The sequence below is a fragment of the Schistocerca gregaria genome, chromosome 5 (genome assembly GCF_023897955.1).
Source record: "Schistocerca gregaria isolate iqSchGreg1 chromosome 5, iqSchGreg1.2, whole genome shotgun sequence".
In the NCBI taxonomy this organism is placed as follows: Eukaryota; Metazoa; Arthropoda; class Insecta; order Orthoptera; family Acrididae; genus Schistocerca; species Schistocerca gregaria.
The window spans coordinates 219,178,330-219,205,774 of NC_064924.1; positions in this window are offsets into that span (position 1 = coordinate 219,178,330).

The following is a 27,445-nucleotide window of genomic DNA, read 5'->3' on the forward strand; positions in this document are numbered from 1 at the left end:
GGAGGACTCGAACCTCCGCCGGGATCAGCCGCACAGTCCATGACTGCAGCGCCTTAGACCGCTCGGAGCCTATGCCCATCATTTTTACTGCCGTCTTGACTTTAGTATGAACTAATTGATCCAGGTTTCATCAACAATCAAAAATCGACTTTCGGTCGACTATGATGAAGCGTGGAGCCCACCTAGCTACCACACAGCTTGTTCGCAGTCAATTCTCCATGCAGGTTATTACGCACTCTCTCAGTTGACATGCCTATAGTATCAGCGGTATCATGAATTTTTGTTCTGCCGTCTTTCATCACCATGTCATGGAATCTGTCAATGGTCTCATTTGTCATGACCTCAACTGGGCGGCCGAAGGGCGCTTCGACTTCAGTGCTTAACCGTCCCCGTTTAAATTAATTAATCCTGGAGCGGACACCTCGTGAACTTCATCCAGTTCGGTTTTGATTTGTGCGGCGGTCCAACCGATCTAATGAAGATGTTTAATAACAGCGCGAAACTAGGTTTCCTCCGATTTGAGTAGCTGTGGAAACAATTGACAATTTCAGACAGCTGTCACCAATGAATTGTGCGTTTTGCATTGTTTAAGTTCTTAGCACGATACTGGGAATACATCTACATCTACATCTATACTCCGCAAGCCACCCAACGGTGTGTGGCGGAGGGCACTTCACGTGCCACTGTCATTACCTCCTTTCCTGTTCCAGTCGCGTATGGTTCGCGGGAAGAACGGCTGCCCGAAAGTCTCCTTGCGCGCTCGAATCTCTCTAATTTTACATTCGTGATCTCCTCGGGAGGTATAAGCAGGGGAAGCAATATATTCGATACCTTATCCAGAAACGCAACCTCTCGAAACCTGGACAGCAATCTATACCGCGATGCAGAGCGCCTTTCTTGCAGAGTCTGCCACTTGAGTTTGCTAAACATCTCCGTTACGCTATCACGTTTACCAAATAACCCTGTGACGAAACTCACCGGTCTTCTTTGGATCTTCTCTATCTCCTCCGTCAACCCGACCTGGTACGGATCCCACACTATACTCAAGTATAGGTCTAACAAGTGTTTTGTAAGCCACCTCTTTTGTTGATGGGCTATATTTTCTAAGGACTCTTCCAATGAATCTCAACCTGGTACCCGCCTTACCAACAATTAATTTTATATGATCATTCCACTTCAAATCGTTCCACACGCATACTCCCAGATATTTTACAAAAGTAACTGCTACCAGTGTTTGTTCAGATATCATATAATCATACTATAAAGGATCCTTCTTTCTATGTATTCGCAATACATTACATTTGTCTATGTTAAGGGTCAGTTGCCACTCCCTGCACCAACTGCCTATCCGCTGCAGATCTACCTGCATTTCGCTGTAATTTTCTAATGCTGCAACTTCTCTGTATACTACGGCATCATTCGCGAAAAGCCGCATGGAACTTAGTCGAGCTTACTAACCATGAAGGCACTAATGTTCTGTTCTTTCGTTGAAATTTACCGAACTTATCAAACCACTCTCATAGGTGATGCTTCTAATCAGATAGAGTGGATGCGCACTGCACAGGACTTGTAACTTTTCACAGAAATTAACAAGCAGATTTTACGCAGGATATTGTTTACACACTTAGAGCACATGCTCCTCTCGTCACCCAGTGACGAGTTGGTTCGATCCCGGTGAGAAGCTGACTGTGGTCTGGCGGGACGCCGACTGCCACACGCGTCCTCCGCGACCGCCGCTGACCATGCCCTGCTCTCATCGTCCTCTGCGGCGCCGCGCCGCCCCGCGGCTGTTTTTTACGTCTCTGCGGAACGCGCTGACAGCGGCGCAGATTGAAATGTATAGCCGGCTGCACAGTGGCGACGCCGGGCCCAGGGGCCGCATCAGTCGCGCCGCCTTGCCGCGACGCCCCACCCCGCCCCCATATTGTGTGATGCATCGGCGCCCGCGGCCGCGGCCGCCTCCAGACTGGCTGAAGGCTCCGCCGCGGTCATCGCCTGGACGCTCTGGGGACACGCCCCGCCGGCCGGCCATGGCCACCCATCAAATACAAACCCCCACCCCTGCTGGCCGCTAGACAATCTCCATTTCTCCCAGTTCCTCTGGCTTCCCTTACACACTCATCTATCACTTAGAGACTGTCGTGGCGTAAAATTAAAAAAAAAGGTCGGTCTTTTGGGAATAAATAGTTCCAGATGCTGCTTTAGTGAGGTATTTCGAAAACTTGCTTCTCTTTGCCTTCTCCCAAGCGTTATAAAATACCAGTTACGTAGGATAGCAGCTGAATGGGTTGAAAATAAATAAATCGCCAGGTCCTGATGGGATTCCAGTTCGGTTTTACAGAGAGTACTCTACTGCTTTGACTCCTAACTTAGCTTGCATTTATCGCGAATCTCTTGCCCAACGTAAAGTCCCGAGCGACAGGAAAAAACGCAGGTGAAGCCTGTATATAAGAAGGGTAGAAGGACGGATCCTCAAAATTACAGACCAATGTCTTTAACATCGGTTTGTTGCAGGGTTCTCGAACATATTCTCAGTTGAAATATAATGAATTTCCTTGAGACACAGAGGTTGCTGTCCATGTATTAGCATGGCCTCAGAAATCATAGCTCTTGCAAAACGCTACTCGTCCTTTTTCACATATCTTGCAAACCATGGATGAAGGGTATCAGACGGATGCCATATTCCTTGACTTCCGGAAAGCGTTTGACTCGGTGCCCCACTGCAGACTCCTAACTAAGGGCAGAGCATATGGGATTGGTTTTCCAAATACGTGAGTGGCTCGAAGACTTCTTAAGTAATAGAACCCAGTACGTTTTCCTCGATTGTGAGTGTTCATCGGAGGTGACGGTATCATCTGGAGTGCCCCAGGGAAGTGTGGTAGGTCCACTGTTGTTTTCTATCTACATAAATGATCTTTTCGAGAAGGTGGATAGCAATGTGCAGCTGTTTGCTGAATATGCTGTGGTGTACGGGAAGGTATCGTCGTTGGGTGAAATAACTCTGAGCACTATGGGACTTACCATCGGAGGTCATCAGTCCCCTAGAACTTAGAACTACTTAAAACTAACTAACCTAAGGACATCACACACATCCATGCCCGAGGTAGGATTCGAACCTGCGACCGTAGCGGTAGCGCGGTTCCAGACTGAAGCGCCTAGAACCGCTGGTCACACAGGGCGGCATCGTTGAGTGACTGTAGGAGGGTACAAGATGACTTGGACAGGATTTGTGATTGATGTAAAGAATGATAGCTAACTGTAAATATAGATAAATGTAAATTAATGCAGATGAATAGGAAAAAGAATCCCGTAATGTTTGAATACTCCATTAGTAGTGTAGCGCTTGATACAGTCACGTCGATTAAATATTTGGGCGTAACATTGCAGAGCAATATGAAGTGGGACAAGCATGTGATGGCAGTTGTGGGGAAGGCGGATAGTCGTTTTCAGTTCATTTGTAGAATTTTGGGGAGATGTGGTTCATCTGTAAAGGAGACCGCTTATAGAACCCTGGTGTGACCTATTCTTGGGTACTGCTCGAGTGCTTGGGATCCCTATCAGGTCGGATTGAGGGAGGACATAGAAGCAATTCAGAGGCGGGCTCCTAGATTTGTTACTGATAGGTTTGATCATCACGCGAGTGTTACGGAAATGCTTCAGGAACTCGGGTGGGAGTCTCTGGGGGAAAGGAGGCGTTCTTTTCGTGAATCGCTACTGAGGAAATTTAGAGAACCAGCATTTGAGGCTGACTGCAGTACAGTTTTACTGCCGCCAACTTATATTTCGCGGAAAGACCACAAAGATAAGATAAGAGAGATTAGGGCTCGTACAGAGGCATCTAGGCAGTCATTTTTCCCTCGTTCTGTTTGGGAGTGGAACAGGGAGAGAAGATGCTAGTTGCGGTACGAGGTACCCTCCGCCATGCACCGTATGGCGGATTGCGGAGTATGTATGTAGATGTAGATGGGTGCAGATGTAGACAGAGGTACCTATACCGGCCTACTATAAATGATGGATTCGTTTTCAAAGCTCTATATTTTAAGCGGCATTATATGTAGACATCTGATTTATGCGTGAACTGCGTGATGTCCGGACATCGCGTTGCCACAAAAATTCGGTAATATGTGTTGATAACACAGACGTTGGAGAGGTCTCGCTGTGAGACGAACGGTACAGGCTAAAGAAGACGCACCCTCTCTCTGACCGCAGCAGCACCCTTACATGGAGTTCAATAAAGAGCCGAGCACGAAAGCTCTCTAGCCCAGTTCGTGAAGTCAACTGAATCAGTAAACATTGTAAGTAGGATGTTTGGGTTTTTATGTTGATAACGCCGCATAGCGCTCTGTATGAAAATAACCGGCTGTCCTGTGTGCCGTCTGTGTCTGGTTGGACTCATTATTGGAATATTCGCTAGTGTAGTGCTGGGCAGTTGGATGTGAACAGCACGTAGCTTTGTGCAGTTGGAGGTGAGCCGCCAGCAGTGGTGGACGTGGGGAAAGAGATGCCAGGGCAGAGATTTGAGGGTTTACTATGAGCGGACGATCTGGACGTGTGTCCGTCAGAAAAAGGAAATTTGTAAGACTGGATGTCATGAACTGGTATACATATTATGACTTTTGAACACTATTAAGGTAAATACGTTTGCTCTCTGTCAAAATCTTTGATTTGTTAACTACGTCTGTCAGTAGTTAGTGCCTTCAGTAGTTAGAATCTTTTATTTAGCTGACAGTATTGGCGCTCGCTGTATTGCAGTAGTTCGAGTAACGAAGATTTTTGTGAGGTAAGTGATCTGTGAAAGGTGTAGGTTATTGTTAGTCAGGGCTATTCTTTTGTAGGCATTTTTGAAAGTCAGATTGTGTTACTCTAAAAAATATTGCGTGTCAGTTTAGTGATGATCAGAATAAATAATGATAGAACTGTCTGAGTACGTTCAGTTTTAGTCAGCTGTCTTTTTTTTTCAAATAACGTAGAAGTTTACCAGCACAGTCATTCATAATTTTTCTAAGAGGACGTTTCAACATCATCGAATGGGACTAAAGAGTTACCCAAATCTCAGGTGGAAATGTACTTTTGTAAATGTTGAACATTGTACTTCAAGTGAACAATTTGTTAATTAACGCCTCTAGAGATGTTTTAATAGTCAATGATAGCTGTTCCATCTCCCAGAGCAATCAAGTAACCCACAGTTATGTCCAGACGATCGCTGTTTCGTCTGGTAGTTACATGGACACAACAATGAACTCACCAAGTTCTATTTTACACTCTAGAAATGTTCAGTGAAAGCCCTTGTGGTCACATTACGTACGTGCAAGAGTTCCATACCTTACTTAGTAACACCAATGGCCATCATAGCAGCATCGGCGTTATCTGAGCTGTTCCAGTCCTTTTTGCATTGAGGGTACGTAAACACGGTCCTTAAAAAGTCACAATGTGTTAGGAAAATATACAGTTGCGGACTTACCATTCCGAGACAGCATCCCTCGAATCAACAACCATGTGTTAGATCACGCGATCTGGCTGGGGGTTGAGTGAAAGGGGAGGGGAACGAAGGAACAGAGACACATCATCTTCAACACTACGTCCATTGCAACGGTGCGGATGTTCGTCTTACAAGTAGCACGGGCTGCAGACGACACGATTTGCAATGCAAACGCCGTTGCAATATCTTTCTCACAATTTGCTATGGTAAAGTTCGTGGCTTACGCGGACCGCCGGCCGGAGTGGCCGAGCAGTTCAAGGCGCTTCAGTCTGGAACCGCGCGACCGCTATGGTCGCAGGTTCGAATCCTGCCTCGGACATGGATGTGTGTGATGTCCTTAGGTTAGTTAGGTTTAAGTAGTTGTAAGTTCTAGGGGACTGATGACCTCAGATGTTAACTTGCATATGCTCAGGGCCATTTAAACCATTCTATGCGGACCGTTTACTTTTTTTGACTGTGGACGGAACTTTCCTTCTCCCCAGCCCCCTCCCCGCCTGTCTCTCTCTCTCTCTCTCTCTCTCTCTCTCTCTCTCTTTCTCTCTCTCTCTCACTCACTCAGTTTCCCTCTCTCACGTCGTTAACGGTTGCCTCTGGCACACTTGGACAATCGGTGCTTTTCTGTTTGCACAGACAAGATGCGGTTCTTTCACATAATTACTTCTGATCCACGCTTTACTGTTGTAACAGATAAACAACTCGCATGTTCCAACACAAAATCTCTTTCCTTGCTTTGTCGCCAGGCACTGCACTCATAAAGCCATGCGGTGGGCACAAAGCAGACTCTTTCGATCTACGGTTCTAATCACACGTCGGTCGTTTTTGTGCATGTAATACTATGTAAAATATAGAATTTCGTAAACTTATGAATCATTTATAGTATTGTAGCGGTCTTAATTCATACTACTTTAATAAAACTTGTACCTCTTGCAGTACCCGACGTGAATCACGTGCTTTCTGCACTCATATTGTGAGCTGTGCCTATTTGTTGAGGAGCAGGTCGTCTGAAGACAGCTTGATTTTGTTGTAATTCTCATCTTATTTCTTGTGTAAGTGGCGGAGAGAATTATTCTTATAACGTAAGTGGCAACATAATGATTTAATTATGAGTTAATAGACGTGAAATAAGCTTAATTTTCAGGTTGTGATGAATCTGTATTCATTGTACCTGGACAACTTAAAAAAACTTGCACTTACAGCGAGCCTTAAAAATGCGTTTAGCGTAATAGGTGCAACATAATATTTAGAATAGATGTTTATGTGAAGTTTATAATTCGTTCTCCGTCTTAAGTTACCAATGAAATGAGTATTATATGTTACATAGCAAAAGAAAGACGTTATGGAGTGTTTCGCACAGATGAGTATCATTTACCTGTAGCAGTATGTCTAAATAGTTATCACAGATGAAATGAATGTACACGCACATAAAATGCGTCTAACGAGAGGCACGCTGAAAATAAAAGTAAAAATACAAATGAATTTAAACGGAAACATAAAAATTTTTGACCGCAGAAAAAGTGTTTTACGAGGAAGTTGAAAATGAATTAAAAGGGCATATTTGCACATTCCACAGGAAAAAAAAAGAGGTACGAAGTGGTTTAGGGACTCCGCAGAGAAGCCACAGCAGAAACTCATTCGTAAAGCCGTGAAATGTTACTGTGAGTTGTACGAGGATGATGGAATGAACATATGGTCAGATCCGTGAAGTACAAATTGTAGGTTCATGGAAAGTGTGAAGAGGTGGGGAAAAAAGTGAAAAATTGTACTCTGATGCCTGCAAATAGGGATGTAAGAACTAAAATGAGCAGTGTTTCCTTAAACTTTGACTAGGATATATCTTCAAGCTCAAATACACTACTGGCCATTAACAATGTTACACCACGAAGCTGACACGCTACAGACGCGAAATTTAACCGACAGGAAGAAGATGCTGTAATATGGAAATTATTAGCTTTTCAGAGTATTCACACACGGTTGGTGCCGGTGGCGACACCTACAACGTGGTGACATGAGTAAAGTTTCCAACCGATTTCCCATACACAAACAGCAGTGAAACGTTATTGTGATGCCTCGTGTAAGGAGGAGAAATGCGTACCATAAGGTTTCCGACTTTGATAAAAGTCGGATTGTAGCCTATCGCGATTGCGGTTTATCATATCGCGACATTGCTGCTCGCGTTGGTCGAGATCTAATGACTGTTAGCAGAATATGGAATCGATGGGTTCAGGAGGGTTGCACGGAACGCCGTGCTGGATCCCAACGGCCTGACATCACTAGCAGTCGAGATGCCAGGCATCTTATCACCATGACTGTAACGGATCGTGCAGCCACGTTGACATCGCGGTGAACGCACATTGGAAGCGAGTTTTCGTCATTGCCATACTGGCGTATCACCCTGCGTGATGGTATGGGGTGCCATTGGTTACACGTCTCGGTCATCTCTTGTTCGCACTGACGGCACGTTGAACAGTGGACGTTACATTTCAAATGTGTTACGACCCGTGGCTTACCCTTCATTCGATCCATGCGAAACCCTACATTTCAGCAGGATAATGCACGACCTCATGTTGCTGGTCTTGTACGAGCCTTTCTGGATACAGAAAATGTTCGACTGCTGCCCTGGCCAGCACATTCTCCAGATCTCTCACCAACTGAAAACGTCTGGTCAATGATGGCCGAGCAACTGGCTCGTCACAATACGCTAGTCAGTACTCTTGATAAACGGTGGTATCGTGTTGAAGCTGCATGGCCAGCTGTACCTGTACACGCCATCCAAGCTCTGTCTGACTCAATGCCCAGGCGTATCAAGGCGGTTATTACGGCCAGAGGTGGTTGTTCTGGATACAGATTTCTCAGGATCTATTCACCCAAATTGCGTGAAAATGTAATCACTTGTCACTTCTAGTATAATATATTTGTCCAATGGATACCCGTTTATCATCTGCATTTCTTCTTGGTGTAGCAATTTTAATGACCAGTAGTGTATATTAAACACCGAAAGTGAACGGTGGCCGCAGACGCACTCACTGCACTCTCTGGACAGTGTGGCTAAGGCGTTCAGCCTGACCAGGTTGCCTCCAAATACGTCTGGTTAAAGGCATATGCGACACTCATCGGTAAAGAGAAGGTGATGCCAATCCTGAGCGCTCCATTGGGCATATTGTTGGGCCCGTCTGCACCGCTCTGCATGGTGTCGTGGTTGCAAAGATGGACCTCGACAAGGACGTTGGGAGTGAAGTTGCGCATCATGTAGCCTATTGCGCACAGTTTGAGTCGTAACACGACATCCTGTGGCTGGAAAGAAACCATTATTCAATATGGTGGCGTTGCTGTCACGGTTCCTCCGAGCCATAATCCGTAGGTAGTGGTCATCCACTGCAGTAGTAACCACTGGGCAGCCAGAGCGAGGAAAGTCATCGAAAGTTTCTGTCTCTCTGTATCTCCTCAATATCCGAACAACATCGCTTTGGTTCACTCCGAGACATCCCCTGTCGAGAGCCCTTCTTGGCACAAAGCAACAAAGCGGATGCGATCGAACCGCGGTATTGACCGTCTAGGCATGGATGACCTACAGACAACGCGAGCCGTGTACCTCCATCCTGGTGGAATGCCTGGAACTGATCGGCTGTCGGTCCCCCTTCGTCAAATAGGCGCTGTTCGTGCATGCTTGTTTACATTTTTGGGTGGGTTTAGTGACATCTCTGAACAGTCAAAGGAACTGTGTCTGTGATACAATATCCACAGTCAACGTCTATCTGCAGGATTTCTGGGAACCAGGGCGATGCAAAACTTTTTTTGATGTGTGTATATACTATGATTAGATACAAACTTTTAACTATCACATCTCTGCGTATTTACCCTATATATACGATTCAGAATAGGAACATAGTCAGAAAGCAATACCCAGCTACATGTGGTGAACATTTTCACACTTGACACGATAAGATCAGAAGTGATTTGGATGAGTGAGAAGTGAATTCGTTAACGTAGTAGATAGTAAACCTTTGTAGGATGCACCAATGAAGACAGACATGGAGTACCTTTGAAAGTTTGTACATTGGAGATGAGTAGGTAAGTAACGTATCAGAAAAGGAGAGGTTATTGACATCCAGGGAATATGTGAGAGGTTACAATTATGCGATTATATTGGAAAGACCACTGAATGGTTCGAATGGAGATACGCCAGCTGACATACGTACGAAGTCACTTATTTCACAATAAGAAATTTGCCAACCGGTTCTTGGATGCAGTGTCAAAATTTCCAGTAAACTTTCCATTTTCCAGTACCTCTTATCCATTCTGATCTGGCTTTATTCTAAAACATATGCTGCTGGGTTCCCAGCGTTATCATTATCGTTCTTGCTTTTACTTGTTTGCCGGCCGCGGTGGTCTCGCGGTTCTAGGCGCGCAGTCCGGAACCGTGCGACTGCTACCGTCGCAGGTTCGAATCCTGCCTCGGGCATGGATGTGTGTGATGTCCTTAGGTTAGTTAGGTTTAAGTAGTTCTAAGTTCTAGGGGACTAATGACCACAGCAGTTGAGTCCCATAGTGCTCAGAGCCATTTGAACCATTTTTTTACTTGTTTACTCAGTGATATGTACCGTTTCTTGACATATCCCGGTTTTATTCATCTTCCACCAACAGTGACCCCTCTAGTTTTAGTAGCTTCTTTACTACAATCTTCTCCAACACATTCTCATAACTGATGATCAGTGTCTCGAAGAATTCCATTCCGTATCATTCCAACAATAACCTTCTTCCAGTAATTGATAGTCACACTAGGGACCAAGACAAGAAAGGATACATGTAAGAGCTGTTGGAAGATCAAACGGCATTTCGTTTTTTTAAATTGCTGATTACTTACATGCGTGTCTAAAAAACAGACAGTGTTGACGATCCACAGCTGTACGAAATACTTCGAAATTAATCTGTCGATTGGCCTACTACCCAGCAGCGACACATAAAGAATTGTACAGGACCGGGACTCGAATCTGTATTTCTAGCTTTTCGCGAACTGTCGCCTTAACCACTGAGGCTACCTGTGCTCGCTCCCTGGGCCGACCAAAGCTTCGATATGTCACACTGTCTACATCCCTTTATCACAGTCCACTGGGGTGGAGAGCGTGCACGGATAGCCGAAGTGATTAAGGCGTCTGCTCGTGACAAGTTTGAAATCCAAGTTCGACTCCCTACCCAGAAAAAAATTTCCATGAGTCATTACTTGCTAATAGATCTACACCTAACACAGCTAATGTCAAGGAATCTGCATTCAGAGAATGAATTTCGAGGTGTTTGCTGATTACACTGTTGTCAAAAAGAGAAGGGGACAGAGAGAGAGAGAGAGACAATGAGAGAGAGAGAGAGAGAGAGAGAGAGAGAGAGAGAGAGAGAGAGAGAGAGAAACTTGAGAGATATTGGGCGAAGGTAAATGTGGCATCCGGCAAACTAAAGACATCAGAGAAGCGGTTATAATATATCTGGTTTGCGTATCTAGGACAAAAACTTCGGCTTCCAGCGTCGTAGATATGGCACTCAGATTTCGAATAATGCAATTTTCAAGAGAAGCAACTGTTAATCAAACTGGAATCATTGTGTGCAAACTATCTTCCTTTCTGTCTCTGTATGTTGTTTACCAGTGCTGAAAGTTAGTTCATTCGAGCTGATGTCCGCTATAGATGCTTGGCTCTATTCTCTGTTCTACAGTGCCTCACTTTGCCCACTTGGATGGGCAACAAAAAATGTTAAAAGATATCCCTATTTCCACTACAGACAACGCATTCGCCCTGAAAGAACCAGCGACTGTACTGATGTTTAAAACAATTGTCAATTATTCTTCAGTCCCAGTAGCACATTTTTAATTGCGTGACATGTTTCGACATCACTGGATCATCTTCAGATCTACGAACTGCGTCAGCTGCCCGTCTTATCTTTGTCTGAAACTCATATCAGAGTACACTGATATGAGGTTCTGACACAGACAAGACGAGCTGCGATATGTCATATAATTAAAAATGTTAACCTGCGACAGAACAATGAATGAGATTCGTTTTAAGTATTCCTATTTATCTGTCTCCAGTGCCGGCATGCCCAACATCGTCAAAGAACAAGTGGGTTCTAGTGACACTCTTGCACCGTTATCTGATCAAATGTATCTGGACACGCTTACGTAATGCGCAATTCACCATTGGAAATAACATGAGACGGACCCGCCAGTATATGAGTAGAAGGGAGTGGAGGCGACTAAAAGCAGTCTCACACGTTTTGATCTTTATTTGATGGTGCCCTGTAGGGTTTGACCTTCATTTATACAAATTTTCCCGAAGAGCGAGCCAACTGGGGATGGGCGCATTACATGGTGCACAGTGTCAAAAAATGGTTCAAATGACTCTGAGCATTATGGGACTTAACTACTGAGGTCACCAGTCCCCTAGAACTTAGAACTACTTAAACCTAACTAACCTAAGGACATCACACACATCCATGCCCGAGGCAGGATTCGAACCTGCGACCGTGGCGGTCGTGCGATTCCAGACTGTAGCGCCTAGAACCGCTCGGCCACCCCGGGCCGCCTGCACAGTGTCCCTTCTTTAGCCCACAGTATCGTCGTTGAATTGCAGATCTACTCAATCCCCATTTATTGGGTTAGGATATATTCCTGGGTGCGTTTTCCTCCATCCACTTTGCAATGTCGTTTGCTGCACCGACGATAAACATGGACTTCTTTGCACCTCATATCCAGCATGGAAACCAGTCCGTTGTGGTGGGGAAGTCTGTTGTGGTGGGGCCGCCATGTACCCTGTTGGTTGTAGCCCGCTGACTACTCAGGGATCACTCTGCTGATGCCTGCGCCATTAACTCCACACGTATGACAAAGAGTAGATGCCCATCTTCCTGGGGCATTAGGACTCCCAGCAATGGCCTTCCTGCCAATTGGCACTTGCTGAGGCTGGGTGGCGCTCATGGGAAGTGCCCCTGGTTGGAGAAGATGGCATCAAGGTGGATGACACACCATGAAGCGTACTACGTCATCTCTTGCTGGTGGTGAAACACCAGGAGTCTCTAAGCATTACGGGCTCAATTTAATGCCTGGAAGTAAGACTCCAAATCGTTTCCCTCTCTGGCCACACCACGAGAGAAACGCCAGGCTAAGGATGGCAGTGAATCTTATTCGCCCCAGTAACTTGTATGTTTGAGACCTGATGGGGAATCCTTCATGTCGATGAAGCCTTAGTTTTTGTTGATCATTTAGTGGACAAGTTTGGGGAAGTGGAGGACTTGTCCAAAATGCGATCTGGGTCAGTCTTGATTAAAACAGCATTCTCTGCACAGTTACTGACATTACTCACTTGTGACAAGCTGGAGGATGTTTCTGAAACCGTCACGCCCCATAAGAGCTTAATATGGTCCAGGGTATCATACTTCACAGAGACCTTCTTTTGCAGTCTGGCGATGAACTGTGCGCCAGTTTAGTGCGGCACGTCGTTCATTTCATCTGGCGCGTCCACTGGGGTCCGAGGGATAATCAGGTGCCCCCAGTGCCTTCGTATTGGTACTCGATGGTGACGCATTACCCTCGAAGGTTAAGTTGATGGTCTACCACTGTGATGTAAAGCCATACATCCCTCCCCTATTGAAGTGCTATAAGTGCTGGAAGTTCGGGCATATGTCTTCCTGCTGTACTTCCAGTGTCTCCTGTCGGGACTGTGGACGTATTTCACATCCCAACACTCCATGTTCCCCGCCTCCCATTTGTGTCAACTGTGGAGAGCACCATTCGCCTTGCTCGCCAGACTAAAGGGTTCTGCAGAAAGAATGGAAAATTATGAAATGCAAGACCCTGGACCGACTGAACTACACTGAGGCTAAGAGTAAATTTGAAAGTCTCCAGTCTGTGTGCATAAAATCATCTTATGCCGCCATTATAGCTACTATTCCAGCCCCATCCGTTCGGCCACTTACAGTTGGCTCCCAGCACCGTAAGACTCCACCTGCCCTCTTGATGGTGCACTTCTACCCCTGATGCTCCTGCACCAACTACTTCGAAGCAATACCGCCCCCCCCTCCCCCAACCATCTGCAATATCAGTCTGCACTTCTCAGCCACAGAAGCTCCTTGACTATGGGAGTGTGGTTTAGGGTTCGGCGGCGCCCTCAGCACTGCGTTTACTCGACCCATTGCACCACTGTGGCGTTCGCCTAGCGACGGGAGCTTTTAGGATGAGTCCGGTGACCAGCGTCTCTCTATTGAAGGTTAGGCGTGCACAACTGCTCGCCAGTTATGTTGCACACATTGGTAGTTCTCGTGCGCATCCGAATTACCGGCTCGTTTTCCCAACTACGGCAATTCATCTCCCGCATTGGTGGCTCAGGTCAGGGTTTACCATTGCGGTTCACATCCGATCGCTTGTGTCTGAACTGGAGCCCTTCCTTTACCACCTCTACTAGAGGTCCATTCACGTACACCTCCATGGTGCAAACCTACTCCAAAGCTTCTCCTGGACCTTTCGCATGGCCCTAAGGACTCTGTTATCCCCGCGGCTCTCTGCTGTCACTGCCTCTCGATGCTCGACGTGTTTCGGGGCTCTGAAGTGGTTTACACCGACGGTTCGATGGCTGACGGTCACGTTGGCTTCGCCTAGTTCATGGAGGCCATATTTATTCCTTGTCCGATGGGAGACGGAATGGCATAGTCTTAGTATGCACAAAATGTGCGTGCCATTAAGGAGACTACTAATGTGTGGAAGTCCTTCATGCAGGCCTCTTGCCGGGACTCTGTGGTTCTCTGGAACCTCCGCATTGGCCACACTTGGGTGACCAATGGCTACCTCCTGCACTGTGAAGACCAACCTCAGTGCCGGTGCGGCTCGCGGTTGACAGTTGCCCATATACTGTTAAGCGGCTCTTCTTTGGCTGCCCTGCGTCATAACCTTCGTTTACTGGACTCGTTACAGCTAATTTTAGCAGGCAACTCCTTCTCAGCTGATCTAGTTTTACGTTTTATGCATGAGGGGGGGTTTTATCCATCTGTTTAAGTCTTAGCACTTGCCGTTTGTCCCTCTGTTTTCTCTGCCCTATTGCTTTTAGGTTGCAGGCTTTAATGTGTGCAGAGTGGCTGGCTTCTCCTTTTTATTCTCATGGTCATCCAGAAATGGTCTTCTGCTTTCTTGTTTTACTCTCTTCTACCTGTGTCTAGCGTCTGTCTGTGGTTTTCCTGTCCTCTTTTGTTCCATGTAGTGTCTGTTTCCTTTCTGTCATTCTAGTGGTTTTTGCTTCCTTTCAGTATTGTGCTGTACGTCTCGTTTGTTTTCTTCTTTCCCTTGTGGGATTACTTTCATAGGCACAAGGGACCGATGACCTAGCAGTTTGGTCCCTTCCCCCCTCTTTAAACCAACCAACCAACCAACCAACCAATGCTAAACGATGCTGGACATGGAGTAGAGAGCGATGCCACCGGACGTTGCATGACTGGAAACAAGACCTTAGATCGATGGCTAATACTGTATTCTGTGGTAGTTTGGTGGAAGGGTTTTGGTTTCGTGAATACCTGGAGACTGTATAGCACCAACATTGAAGTACGGAGAAGGTGGTGTTATATTATGACAGTGTTATTCATGGTCAGAATGTGATCCTCATTTGCACTTAAGAAAACGGAAAATGTGAAAGGGTATGAACACACTTTGCAGCACTGTGAACTGCAGAGCAGATGGTAGTATCAACATGACAATGCACCCTATAATAAAGCAGCGTCTGTGAGGCAATGGTTTGCGAACAGTAACATATATGAAATGGACTGGCCTGCTCCAGACCCCAGAGTTTCGAGATCTCTACCTTCTCTGGTTTCCGCTCTTGGGGAAGAGTGGACTGCCATTCCTCCACAAACATTCAGAAATCTCAGTTTTAAGGAAAAACGAAATTACGACGAAATCACTACGCTTAGCTGCATACCGGCGTTGATATGTCAACGGGGACAGTCGAAAATTTGTGCCCCAACCGGTACTCGAACCCGGGATCTCCTGCTTACATGGCAGAAGCTCTATCCATCTTTTTTTTTTCATTTTGTTCTATTTTGTTCGTTGCATATGTTCGGGGCGGACGTCTTATGACACCCGTTCAGGTTGTTCGTTGATCCATCCAATCAGTTTTTTTTTATTACAGAGGGTAGCTAGCACACTAACCGAACACGCTGAGCTACCGTGCCGGCGTCTGGTCTTTCGGACATCTCCGAAAGAACAGATACCATCTTCATATATATTTCAGGCAGAAAATTGACACATCCCACGAGTGCTGTTCAATAAAGGATCGTCATAATTTATTTATGGTCATAATTCCTGGCGCTAAAATTTAATCTTACGATATTCTGTTAGCTTAATGTGCAACAAACACGCAGTAGTACTTTCATTGTTGGGACTCCTGGTTCCTGCCTGTGAGATGCAGGTAAGGTCAGACATGTTCAGTAACGCCTACCGTTGCAATGGAGGTAACACGCGAGGAACAATATGCGACTTTGAAATTCTGCTTTCGTCTCAACAGATCTTCAGCTGAAGCCTATACAGTGTTACAGGAGGCCTATGGAGAGTCTGTTCTTCCCTACAGCAGAGCTTGAAGGTGGTTTAAAATGTTTAAAGATAGGAGACAATCAATTTCAAAGGAAGGTGGACCCGGTGGTCCAGTGTCTGCTGTTACGGAATAAAACATCAACACTGCTGATGCCATTGTGAGAGAGTATTGACGAGATACCTTAATATCACTTTCTGAAGTACCGAACATTTCATTGGGTGCCACTCAGAAGTTGGTGACAGAAAAATTGCGCATGACACTTGTCTGTGCGCGGTGGGTTCCAAGACTGTCGATTCCCGAACGAAAGGACAATCGTGTGCAGGTCTGCATGCAGTTAAAGTTGATATCACAGGATGATCCGGAGTTCCTTTGAAATGTAATCACTGCTGATGAAACTTGGCTACATCATTTTGATCCTGAAAGTAAACAATAAAGCTCAGTATGGAAATATCCTTCATCACCAAACCCAAAAAAAAGCAAAAGTGGTTGCTTCTGCTGGGAAAGTACGGTCATCTCATTCTTTGATATTCATGGAATGGTTTATCAGCATGTTGTACCTGCGTCAGTAACTCGACAATACTACAGAGATGTCCTGAAAACATTTGAAGTCCATATCAGGCGCAAAAGATCACATTCCCGTGAAGCAAGCTGGATGCTGCACCATGATAATGCACGGCCGCATATTGCCAATGTTGTTGCAGAATATCTTGCAAAAATGAACGTGAAGTGCATCCCTCACTCTCCCTATAGTCCGGATTTAGCCTCATATGACTTTTTTGTATTCTGTAACATGAAGAAATACTTTCGTGGAAGACATAATTAATCATCAGAAGCAGTGGTGAGGGCTGCGTGTTTCCATCATTATTGGAAGACTGGCAGAAGCGGTGGGAGAAGTCCACCGCATCATGGGAGACTACTTTGAGAGGGACCATCAAAATTATGAGGATGAGTAAAAGTATGTTATTAAAAAAAAATCCTGCAGATTATTTAATGAACAGCTCTCGTATATGAGTTTCCCCTAAAAGGTGTCTAGATACCTTTGTGCAGTTAGTGTATTTCGGAGAAGCAGAGCTTAAATAACTATCCAACCACTGTGATTTAAGTTTCAGGAAATATCGAAGACAGCTTCAGGTTGCAGCAGTATGGTTCCCTCAACGTAAGAAGCGATCGTCATGGTTCCTCCACCTTTGTAAACTGACACAGAGCTCCGCCTCTAATGGGCGAGATGAAGATGGAAAGATAAAGTGAGAAACTTAGGCCTTACTTCACAGAAGGTCCAACGATAGCACAGTTGTTGCCAGCATCTGCAACATATTGGACACGAGCCAGTCACCTTACCCACTTTAACAAGCTAAAAATTACAATTCAATCGACTTCTGGCTGCAAAAACGATTCTCAGTTTTCTTCTTATGGCATTATCAACTTCGAGGCAACCACCCCATCCTTAGAAGAACCTCGTAATAAACAGCAAGGTGTCAAAAGCGATGGGATAGCGACATGCATATACGCTGATGGCGGTAATATTGTGCACACAAGGTATAAAATGGCATCGCACTGGCGGAGCAGTCATTTGCACTCAGGTGATTCATGTCAGAAGATTCCCGACGTGATCATGGCCGCACGCCGGGAACTAACAGACTTTGATCTCGGAATGGTACTTGGAGCTACACGCATGAGACATTTCATTTCGGGATACGTTATGGAATTCAATACTCATATAATATCACTGTGTCAAGAATGTGCCGAGAGTAACAAATTTCAGGCATTACCTCTTACCACAGACAATGCAGTGGCCGACGGCCTTCACTTAACGACTGAGAGCAGCGGCGTTTGTGTAGAGCTGTCATGCAAACGGACAAGCAACACTGCGTAAAATAACCGCAGAAATCAATGTGCGACGTACGAGAAACTTATGCGGTAGGACAGCGCGGCGACATTTCTCGTTAATGGGCTATGGCAGCACACGGCCGAGGCGAGTGCCTTTGCTACCAGCACGACATCGGCTGCAGCGTTTCTTCTGATCCCGTGACCATACAGGCTAGACCCCAGACTAGTGGAAAACCGTGGCCTGGTCCGATGAGTCCCGATTTCAGTTGGTACGAGCTGATGGTATGCTTCGATTGTGGTGCAGACTCCGTGAAGCTATGTAGTGCGGAAGCTGGTAGTGGCTGCATAATGGTGTAATCTGTGTTTACAAGGAATAGATTGAGACCTTCGGTCCAACCGAACCGATTATTGACTGGAAATGGTTATTTCCGGCTACCTGTAGACTATTTGCCGACATTGATGGACTTTATGTTCCCAAACAACAATGGAATTTTTAAGGATGAAAATACGCCATCCCACACAGCCGAAGTTGTTCATGACCGGTTTGAAGAACACTATGGTCAATTCGAGTGAATGATTTGGCAATCCAGACCACCCGACATGAATTCCTTTGAACATTTAGTAGAGCCAGCATGGCTTAGTATTTCTGCAGGGAACTTCCCATGACTTGTTGAGTCCTTGACACGTCGAGTTGTAGCTCTACACAGCACATAAGGAGGTCCTATACTATACTAAGAGGTATGTCATGCCTTTTGTCTCCTCAGTGTACATATAACCGGTATTAAATACGATTCTCCCAGGATCACAACTTGCTGACACCTCCGACCAACAATATCGTGCAAAAGCTTGAGTCTACGGCACCATACGTAACGTGATACTTCAATGATCAGGAGCTGACTACGTGTACAATGAACCGAGGCCATTTTATTATTAGTTTCAGTTTATCAGACTGCTGCATTCCCGATTTTGGTCACAACAGGAAGTTTTAAATATTTCAAGGTATTTGAATTGAAACGCGAGGACTGAGGCAGGTCAGACCGCAGAGTCGGGAGGGCCAGTGGCAGCTGAGTCCCAGCTGTGGGCCGGTCAGCGACCGTGCCGGCACCTCGCGAGATTTATGCGGGCTGCGGAGACAATGGCGGGCGGACAGTGGTCGCGGCTCGCCGCCTCCAACTGCACTCGCCACGCCGAGCAGCCGCCTCCGTCGTTCGTCGCAGCTCTCCCAGAGTGTCTTCGCGATGAGGAGCGTCCGACCAACTGACGGCTGAATAATCTGTGGCAGTTTTGGTCTGCAGGTGTATGTAACTGACTTACGTGCAGCAGTACAAGCGTTACACAGGTTTTCAATTATCACTTCCAAACAGTCAAGCCGAGACAATTAATCTTGGTGATGGGGCCAGTCCTCTACATGTTTACCTTTGAGAGTGACTTTGACGAGAGAATTTCTGCTCCTCGAAACCAATTACAAACAACTATTGTTAAAGGTACGAATTAAGTTAAAATAAGAGAACATTTGTGACATGGAATAAATTTGTGTCGGACTAGAACTCGCACGTGCGTTCCAAACATTCAAGGATAGTGCACAAGGAATATTGTGCTCCCTTTTTTTCCCTTGTTACTTTTAATTGTACATAGGCTTTCGCCCTCGGAATTTTCACATTGTTCCGGCTCTCGAAAAATTCGCTATTCGTATATTACTTATTTATTTATTTAACCTGTTCTGACTAGGGCCACATGGATTTCTCTTACATCGAAACAGTATTTCACACATACAATATCTTCTTTAATTCCTAGTTACCTAAGAGATAACAATTTTAATACGACAACTAGAATTAAAATCATCCGAGTATCTAAGGTTCAGTTTTAGTAACTTATATTGGCTATGAACTAATAAAGTTGATACTACCAATACTACCTGTATATTGTAGCTGCTACCACTAATAGTGATAATAATAATAACAAAAATCATAATCATAATCATGACGATCATAAAAATGACAGTAATAATAAAAATGATAGTGGGAGATGTAAGAAGAATTTATAGGTGTACAAAATACATATTTTCTAATATGGCGAGTTTTGGGGAAACGAAATTTAAGGAGACTGCACCGTCTAAGAATACTGGGAAATGAGAAAGCCCTTGTTGGAAAAAGGGATGTACGAGAGTAACGAGTGCGTACAAGGAAATGGTAATCCTTATTGCAGCTTTAGCATGAATTTCCTTAACTGTCTTCTGCAACTGGACACGTTATTCATTTCTCTAACATAATGAGGAATGTAATTGCAGGTTCGGGTTCTTGCTACTTAGAAGGACTTCGAGAAAGTGGCTGAAAAATGGGAGTTGGACAGGACTTAGTTCTAATGGTAGCAGATGTTGTTCCGATGTTGGTTAGACAAGAGCGTTAAGGTCGCGGAGAGATATGAGGGACTGTGTTTACTGATAAAACAGTAGAAAAGAGAGAAGGTACGCAAATTTCTGCAAGTAGCTCTTCGTAGTTATAAAAAAAATCCCTGTTTTTAACAGGTGAATGGAAAATTAGAACATAGAACTTAAAACATGGTATTGGCGAACCTAACGGAATTAGTTTTCCCCTTGTAATTTAGTATTCAGAGTCTATAAATGCTGCTTGTGCCATTTATACTTAGCGTGGACGCTTGCCCACACTGGCTCATTGCTTAGAACTTTTTCAGTATCTAGTAATGATGGTTCTTTACTGTAAATTGAACAGTGAATTTATTGTTCAGACAGCGATGTAAAACAAAAAATCATTTGTGATTGTTAAGAGAGCACTTCTCACAGACTGACTTGTGGGAGCTGTAACATTATGTGATTGTCTTATCACTTTAAATCATTCACTAATCGAGCAGTCGCTCGGCGACAGCTACAGTTAGCAAATAATGTTGCGAGAATGTAAAAGGTGAACGACCTGTGACGTAACTTGTTTATTGTCGAAGCGCCGTCAGAGGTGCAGTGAGTGATTGACTTTGAAAACCGCGGCGCGAAAAACGGACAAAAGAAGAACACTTTTATACATTTCTTTTTTTTATGTACGAGATATTCTCGATGAACAGTTACTCATTCTTCTCTTGTCTCTTGTAACTTGTGTCGGACGCGCATGTCTTGCCGCCGTATAATTATCGTTAAAATAATAATATTTTAGTGTAAAGTAAAAGTGCAATATTAAAAGTGCAATACTGCATAGCAGTATATTTATTGTGCGACGTGTATGTTAAAACGTCAAAGGAATTATTGTCATTACGAGAAGAGAAGTGCCAGTCAAAACGGCATCCATGTTAAAATTCTTCATTGTAGTGTAAGTTCATCTATTAATTGCCATAAATGCAGATTTAAATGGAATTGGTGTATGGACTATTTATTTAGTGTAGAATCTATGTCTCACTCCTTCATGAAGTTATTTAATTTTCTTTATGTTTCTGCCAAATAGACAGTTCACAGTCACGAATTCCTTCGTCGAAATCGGACGGAAGTTGTATGCGGCGAAATATTTTCTCCGCGCCACATTCTACTGGTAAATGCATGATAAACTACGGTCCCTTAGGAAATTCATGTTGAGCTATCCAAAAATAATTATATTTTGAAAAGGCATTTACTCTCCTCTGCAATGCAACTTCCGGCTGATCAGACGATCCAATAAGAGACAGCCGCACACGGTCGCCGTTCGCAAATATATACCATCCAATAAAATTTCCATTTCCATTGACAGCACCAGAGACATCTTTTCGTGACGATTATCGGTAGTGTCGTCCGTGCCCTGTAGCTGAGTGGTCAGTGTGAAAGACTGTCAATCCTAGGGGCCCGGGTTCGATTCCCGGCTGGGTCGGAGATTTTCTGCGCTCAACGAGTGGGTGTTGTGTTGTCCTAATCATCACAATTTCATCCCCATCGACGCGCAGGTCGGCGAAGTGGCGTCAAATCGAAAGATCTGCACCAGGCGAACTCTCTACCCGACGGGAGGCCCTAGCAACACGACATTTCACTTTTTCATCGATAGCGTCGAATGAAAATGTCTCATTCAGAGAAAACGTTGCATTTCTTATTATCAGCACACGGTACACCTGGTGGTTCTTCTAAGAGTCGTCAGCAGAGACGTTATCAGTTTCGTATTGGTAATGTGTTAATGAAGTCAGTCCATACTAGGTATTCTCGTCGAGTATTTAATATCACATGTTGAAAGGTATGTGCTGAGATTCGATCAGGATAGAGCCAGTGAAAAATGTCGATATTTCCCAACCGCAAGGTTGGACGAGTAGTACATCTTCGAGTAGTAAGATCTTTGACAGCTAACAGAGCTAGGTGCACGCGGTAAAAGTCTGAGTAGTGGTGAGGAGATGCGTTGTCAAGAATTTGGCAGTGCCATGTCTCTTGGGAATGGATTTTCTACGACGATATAGAGCCCGAATAGATCTTTATATAGGCATTTGCACACTGTTAGTACAGCAAACAGAAGTTGCACTGGAGTTAGTGAAAGAAAGAGTAAAAAACTTTGGCACTTGTAATAGCATTAGATTACAAAGGATAGGCAGAAAACCTCCTTGTAGTAATCATTTCAATTTGTTTTATGGTAACTGTGTTACATTTAATGATACAATAACAGTCAGTGACTTACCCTCTCGGCAGGAAATAACCAATATGACTACAGAATCAACAGAGTTATCCGAACCTCAGCGACAGGAATTATTCAGTTCGTTGTCACACTATATCAACATGTTTTCAAAACGACCCGGTATTATAAAAGACTATGAATATACTATGGAAGTGGTGCCGCACCAAACTTTCTGTCGCACGACATATCCCATACTGTATGCAAGAAGGAAAGCAGTTCGTAATGAAATTAAGAAAATGCTGAACTGGAAAGTCATAGAGTATTCTAATTCGCCATATAGTAGCCCCTTGTTGACGATTTTGAAACAGGATAACACCGTACGACTCGTACTTGACGCACGAAACATAAATAAAATTGTTGTGCCAGTACGAACGAGACCTGAAGCGATTGAGGAACACCTTCAGAGATTTTATGGAATTAAATATTTGAGTAGCATAGATTTGAAAATGTCATTTTGGCAAGTGAGACTAAATCCTAACTCACGAAAGTATACGGCAAATATCTTCGCCGGCAGATCCTATCAATTTCAGGTCATGCCTCTTGGATTGAATGTTAGTTCTGGAGTATTCATCTCTGCCTTAGATCATGTTTTTGGTCTAGATCTTATTGATGAAGTCACTCTCTACATTGATGATCTTTTAATTGCCACTAAAACCTGGGAAGGCCACGTTGAACTAATACAGAAAGTGTTTCAGCGATTCCTGGAATACGGAGTCACTGCCAACTTGCAAAAGTCACACTTTGGCCGAGCCGAAATCAAATTGTTAGGACACGTCATTTTATCTGACAGAATCCGTCCTGATCCGGCTAAGCTAAGTGCAATTAAAAATTTTCCTATCCCATCTTCAAAACGACAACTTAAAGGCTATCTTTGACTCGCTTCATTCTTCAGAAGATTTTTACCAAAGCAAGTAATGAACAACCCTGATTTATTGAAATTGTTAAAGAAAAATACTCAGTGGAATCGGACTAACGACTGTCAGAAGGCATTCCTCGATATCAAGGACGCTTTGTTAAATAGCAACATTCTTTATCATCCAGATATGGAAAAGGAATTTTGTGTGTCATCTGACGCAAGTTTTCAGGGATTAGGTGCATGTCTCTTCCAGATCCATGACACCAATGGAAAACCAGAGATCAGAGTAATTAGTTTTGCTAGTAGGGTTCTTACAGAAACTGAACGCTCCTATTCTGTTACTGAGTTGGAAGCTCTTGCAGCAGTTTGGGCTTTCAAGAGATTCAACTACTACATCAATGGCAAGAAAATCAAAGTCTATTCTGATCATCAGGCTCTTAGTTTTATTCTGGCGTGTAAACTCCTACATCCTCGTTTAACGAGGTGGTATCTTTTCTTACAGGAATATGACTTCGAAATAATCTACATAAAAGGCAAAGATAACATTATTGCGGATGCTCTATCTCGCATGCCTGAAGGCTCTTCAGACAGTACTGAACTTTTGGAACAAATGTCAAATTACAGAATTCTTTTGATGAAGGATCCAATACATCGAAAATATTTTCTTGATCTTTGTAACCAGATCGTACAATGGCAGGAAACTGATCCAAAATGGAGAGGTGTGAAACAGATCCTCGAAACTAATCCTACCCATCGCATGTGCAAATATTACAAATTGCATAATCAAGTTCTTTTCCACCGAACAACACTGTCATCAGAAAATTGGCTAGTATGCATTTCGCAGGAATATGTAGAACACTTACTATGGTATACACATATTTCGTGGGGACACTTTGGTCCAGAAAAGTGTAAGCGTAAAATAGCACAGTACTGTTACATCCCTAACCTTCATAGCAGAATTCACAAACTCTTGAAACACTGTATCATTTGTCAAAAAGCAAAACCTTTTAATCTTTCGAATATACTGCCTTTGAATCCTATTATCACAGAGAAACCTAGACAAATAGTAGGCATAGATTTGGCAGGACCACTCCCACGAGGTCGTGGAGGACTAAGGTACCTTGTAGCTGTCATTGATTTATTTACCAAACATTTGAGATTGTACGCTATGAGATCTGCAAACACTCAACTAATCATCAGTCGTTTAGAACGTGACTACTTTCCTCGATTCGGAAAACCTGAATCAATTCTCTCAGACAATGGGTCTAACTTTGTCTGCAAAAGATGGAGACTTTTCCTTGCTAGTCATCACATTAAGCAAATCCTTGTCTCCAAGTTTAGACCGCAATCGAACCCGACTGAGCGGATGTTCAAGGAGTTTAATCGTTTTATTCGTACTTATATACCAAATCAGCAGACTCGCTGGGTTGGCTTTGTGTCACCTTTCGAGGAAATTGTGAATAATCTACCACACCTGTCTACTGGTTTCACTCCGAGTGAGTTGATGTCTTCTGACCAAGAGAAAAATGAATGGGTCAATTCAATTCCTAAATGTAACAACACAAGCGCTAGTTTAGACGCCAGAATAAGACAAGCTCTAACAACGTTGACCACCCAAGCCAATTTACGCAAGAAGGCGTATGACAAACATATTAATAAGGTGTTAACTTATAAAGTAGGCGAAAAGGTCTTGCTAAAAACACGCTTTAAACCATCGTTGCTCTTACGCAAAAATCGAAAATGGCAAAGTCTTTTTGAGGGACCTTACGAGATCCTTCGTACATTGCACACAGGTTGTTATCTAATTTCTGATCCTGCAAATGGAAAAATAAAAGGGTTATATCATCACTCTGATCTTAAAAAATATCATGCTACAGAAAAAGTCAAAAGGAAAGGTTTATAATGGCAAGAGAAGGTTAGCCGCTAGTGACTAAGTGACAACTGATCTGACTTGGTAAAAAAAAATGCTTAGAATAAATTACACGACAGTGAGTCTGCCTTGCTATACAGCAGAGAATTTAAAATATGTTATCTTAAGCCATAATTTAATTACAGGCAAGCTGATAAATAATAATAAAAAATTTCTTATTTAACAAAGAAAGTGATCGAGTCCAAGAACTCTAGTTTTTAAGATTTAGTTTTAAGGAGATGATATTTAAGAGAAAAATGAAATATAAAGCGAAGGATGTGCCTAACAAGCCGGCTTCTGCGATATGAAATGCTAAAGAAGTGAAAATAAAACATAGTATGCAAGAATTTTTTTCTTAAGTTCAAGGAGCAATGATCGAGAAATGAAATTTATTTTCGTCAAGGACAAGGGTCGCTTGACAATTATTGGTTCCTGATCCCACTAAAAAGGAAAACAAGTAACTAGTTTCTAAGTCAGCTATGTCTAGATTAAGTTCTAATGTACATGGAAATCTGGAACAGGTTCATCTCTGCATTTAAATAACGTAATGTTTACGAAGCATGTGAGTTACTTGTAAGTATCAACATGACCACGAAAGTGCTATCCTTCAGCTAGATAAACAAAGTAGCATTAATTATAATTGCAATACGCAGGTCAGATACATTCAAAGGCATAAGTGAAATAAATACCAAGTATAAGAGCGTAAGTGACAAGGCCAAAGCAATGATGACTTAAGGTCATATACAGAGGCCAATGCAGTGTAGCGCAAGCAGGCGTCAACGCGAGAATAAGACCGCCGGCAAAACAACGCAACTAGTTCTTAAGTGCAGCGCGTACGCAGACGTACGGCGCAAAGGAAAATTAATTTCTAAGTCATAAGGAACAAGGAGTTGTTTGCTAGATTTCTTCTTCTATGTACTATTATACCTATGCCTTTCTTCTGAATTTGTGTAAATATCCTAACCCGCCCAAACCAGTCCCGTAGACTTGACGACACAGATTGAGAAATGCGGTTGACGTGGAAGGCTGGTTTGGCATACGATTTTCAAAAGGAAACGCGTGAACGAAATAGGGAAAAGCTAGTTTTGAAATGTCTTTATTTTTTCTTTTAAAGTCAATCCGAGACGCAAACCGAGATCGCGATAAGGAATTTGAATATTTTCTTGAATGGTGTTCTGTTCTCATGTGAGAGGGCGATCAAATGTGACTGATTGATCCTCACATCTAGTAAAAAGAGAATTTTTGTTGAAATGACAGTGATAACTTTAATGAATCTAATGAATAGAAAGAACGATTCAAATGAATTAAAATAACAATAATAATAATTGCTAACAGATCGGAGAAACTAATGTAGTGTGACTGTGAACTAAAAGCGTAAGTAGTCTTAGAGAAAGATGATGAACAATGTAAAGCGAAATGTTATAGATAGTTACCAACAAAGCAACAGAAATTGAAATGGACATGATAATCAAAGCTTTCAACTAGCAAGCTTCAAAGCGAGACAGACATAGTAGTGTATAAGTGAAGGCTTAAATGCTGTGGAAGTCTGCCACAGAGACGAAGCAATGCATCGTTGTTATAAGTAAGTGATAATTTCATTCACGATGAAGATAAAAAGTGTTAAACGTGCAGATAGGCCGACGGACAATGGCAGGCAGGTTGTGTAACCGAAGGCGGTGATGTGATTACGTGCAGTGCATCGGAAACCAAGTGTGTTAGCTGCTTTGCAAAGTGCGAGCGCTAGCCTACCTTAAAAGCTTCAAAATCGGCTGGAAAATGTGGAGGTAGGGATGGTTTCAATGGAGTCTCTGTCCCTGGTAATCCTCGTCCCTCCGCACCAGCTCAGCAAACCACAAAATACCCCAACACCAGCGACGCAACGTGTTCACTTAACCGTGCGCGGAAAAGCTGAAGTACCGCGTGGAGGCTAGTGAGCGCCTCGAGTTGCGATTCAGCTCTAACAATCAGCCTGTGCCAACGTCCATCGACGCAACAAACGCGTTATATTTAAAGTGATGTACCAGCACAAAACTCCCGCTGCAGTTCGACGAAACGGACTTTCCATGAAAGCCGCTCCCAAAATAAAAGACTCTTATATGAGTTCACAACATATCACATTCTATGCTAATGTTATATCCCGTGAATGAAATGCGAACAGCCCAACCACACGAGAATAGTGACAAAGTCAAATTCCTA